We start from the raw sequence: 3,170 nt of genomic DNA on the forward strand, positions 1-3,170 counted from the left end.
AGCCTCTCCTCTCCTCCCTCTTTTCTTTCCCCCAGGCTGGAAGCAGTCACCGGGTCTTCTCTCCTCAGCCCATTGTCCTACTACTGGCCCGACCTGGCTGTGACTTCCAAGCTGGGCCTCCCGCTCACCAGTCGCTGGGGTATCCATTCTCCAGGCCTTTGCCTGAGGGCCCAACTCTCAGGCGAGATCACCGCTGGTCCTCTGTAACAACAAACGACCTCTCCCACCAGTGCCACCTCGTTAAACAAACAGCACCCAGGGAAACTGAGTCCCACACGTGGCATGCAAACCATTGAAAAACCAAGAAAATCCCCCCGTCATCACCGATGGCTTTGGCCCTGTTCCCCACAGCATCGCACCGGGAGCGGATGTTGAGCGGCTCGCCCGGTATGACACCTAAATCCTTGACAGAGTCACGGCTTCCCGGAGTACAGTTCCCCCTCGGTGGCCTGCCTGCTCTGTCCTGCTGCCCGCTCCCACTGCGCCAAGAGGGGACCTGGTGACTGGAGCTGCTGTGGTTGTGTGAGAGCGCCGGGCTGAGACCAAAGGGCACCTCCGTTCTGGAACAGAGAGGTCTGGCCGGTAGGTGCAGTCGCCCCCGGTTTGGGGCACAGAAGGGGCTGTGGCTGGCAGCAGCTTGAAGCCCGTCCCCCAGCTGCGCTAGGCACTGTTTGAATGAATGCAACGTCCGTGTTACATACGGGCTCCTGGTGCTCGGTTGGAAGCACTGAACTGCCTCAGAGTTCTCTGTTTGCAAGGTCGGTGCCAGGAGATTAGAGAGACAAGGCGGGGAGGGGATCTCTTTCATTCTCCAACTTCTGCTGGGGAGAGACCAGCCTTCGAGCTCCACAGAGCTCGTCCTCAGGCCCTGGTCTCTCTCCCCAACAGAAGCTGGTCCAATAAACCATATGACCTCCCCGGCCTGGTCTCTCGGTGTTTTCTGCTCCCACGGGCGTGGCTGGGAAGGGCCACAGGGCTCAGCAGGCTCAGGGAGAAACCTCAGCCCCACTGGAGACAGGAGGGGAGCAAACCTCACAATCCGTGTGGTCACTGCAGGTCTGTGCATCTGCCCCCTCCTCCCTCAGTGGCAGTCTGTGGGCGAGGTCTAGGGTGGCCAGAGGTCCCGATTTTAGAGGGACAGTCCCGATTTTTGGGTCTTTTTCTTATATAGGCTCCGATTACCTCCCACCCCTGTCCCGATTTTTCACACTTGCTGTCTGGTCACCCTAGGGAGGTCTGGCAGCCCTCTCCCCAGCCACAGTCCGTGCGTGCCCAGCAGTCTGTGTGTGTCTCAGCAGCCCCCTGCTCACTCCCACGTGGAGCCCAGATCGGGGTGGGCTGGGCCTCTGGTTTGTTTGATCCCTGAAGGGTTTTCTGGGCACTAACTGGGACCCCAAGTTTCTCCTAATTTGAGGAAATCCCTGTGAAAACTCACCTTTTCCGGGGGTCTGTTTCACACCCTTCGCCAGAGACGTTCCCCATTCTTTCTCCAGTTCAGCTGGCAGCAGGTCTCGTGCGAGGGGCGGGGGAGAGCTGAGATTTCAGGCTGCTGCGTTATGGCGGGATTGCTGCGATTAACCGGCTGAACGTGCTAATTCTGAGGACGAAACGGGGAAAGGGGCAGAGATCGAGAGTCAGGGAGTGAAATGGAGAAAATACAGGAAGCATTTCGAGCAAGGGCGAAGTGCAATGACCAGAATCCAGAATATTCTCTGCACCCCTTGTCTAACTCTGGGCCCGATTCTCTTCCGCATTGACGGCCCTTTCCCTGTCTCCGGCCGTGTCTGGAGGGCTTTATGCCCTGTCCAGCCCCTTCACACTGCCAGGAAGGGAGAGGTGTTATGGAATCTTTGCCCAAACAGGAACCAGGCCCTGTGTCACCTTCATCCTGGGTTTCCGATGACCCCGAGAAGTTGGGGGGCCACCGGCGCCTAGAGCATGGCCCTGCCACAGAGGCCCCGCCCCTGGTCATCCTCTTCCCCCAAGGCCCCGCCCACCCACTGTTCACTCCTCTGGCCCCCGAGGTCCCCCTACCTGCCCCTCGCTCCTCTCCGCCTCTTCCCCCAAGACTCCACTCACCCCCTGCTTGCTCCTCTCTGCCCCTTTCCCCTAAGGCAGGCTACCGGGGGGCCATGGGGCCAGGCACCCGTCCCTTTTCTCTGTCTTCGGTGAGCGGGGGGCCGTGGGGTCCTTGGGGAAGGAGGTGGAGCAGGACAGGAAGAGGCATGAGAAGACGGGGCCGCGGGGTAAAAGGCCGAGGGGGGGTGGGGTGCAGGTTTTGGGGGAAGAGGCGGAGGGGGGATGGGAAGAGGCAGAGCAAGAGCAGGGCATCGGGCTAAGAGGCAGAGGGGAGCGGGGTGCAGGCGGGGCCCCCACTTCTCTGGAGCTTCATTTCTGGCCCTCAAAAGTTGACCACGGGCCCACGGGCCTCCGGAGGGGAGACCCTCCCCACATCCCCAGCGTTTCCCCCGCCTCATGGACGGCCTTTTGGGGGAGGCTCATCCTCCCCTGGCCTCTGATACGGGCTGCCCGTGCTCAGCTCCTTCCACGCGCTGGAGAGGAGCAGCACCCAGGGGTGGGGCTGAGCCGGGGGGCGCTGGGTCAGGGGCAGAGGCCTCGGGAGCTGAGACCGCAGGGACACAGCATGAGGCACCATCCCAGGCATCCCCATGAAAGGAGCAGAACAGGGTTTACTTGGGGTGGGGAGTGTATGGAGAGCGTCCCAGGGTCGGTGGAGATGTATTGCCCTGGTGAGCAAGTGTGGCTAAAACACAGGCCTCGCTGCGAGCAGGATTTGAACCTGCGCAGGGAAACCCGATTGGATTTCGAGTCCAACGCCTTCACCGCTCGGCCCTCACAGCCGTGAGTGACGTGACCCCCTCAGGCCCGAGAAACTGGTAAATAATCACAGTGCCCAGGCCTGAAGTCATCAGAAAGACAGAATTCAAACAGGAAACCTGGCTCCCAAAGCGCAGGGGGATTTGGGGTTCTCATTGCTTAGCCATGTGGTTAAACATCAAACCAACCCCTTCCTGTGGGGCCTGTAATTGTTTAAAGATAGGGACATGGAGACAGGGAGAGGTTCACTGACCTGCAACTGGACCGAGATCAACTCCCCTCAAACCAGCTCATTCCTCACCGGTTTCTGAATGGTCATCACGTCATACAGA

The 3,170-nt window shown here is 60.0% G+C and overlaps 1 non-coding gene across 1 annotated transcript; it reads right to left on the reverse strand.

Annotated features, from left to right (window-relative positions):
- Positions 1–2,779: 2,779 nt before the first annotated feature.
- TRNAS-CGA (transfer RNA serine (anticodon CGA)) lies at positions 2,780–2,861 on the reverse strand. The gene has a single exon. It is a non-coding gene; the product is annotated as a tRNA-Ser (tRNA).
- Between the last annotated feature and the right edge of the window lie 309 nt (positions 2,862–3,170).

The sequence above is a fragment of the Natator depressus genome, chromosome 11, assembly GCF_965152275.1.
Source record: "Natator depressus isolate rNatDep1 chromosome 11, rNatDep2.hap1, whole genome shotgun sequence".
Lineage (NCBI taxonomy): Eukaryota > Metazoa > Chordata > Testudines > Cheloniidae > Natator > Natator depressus.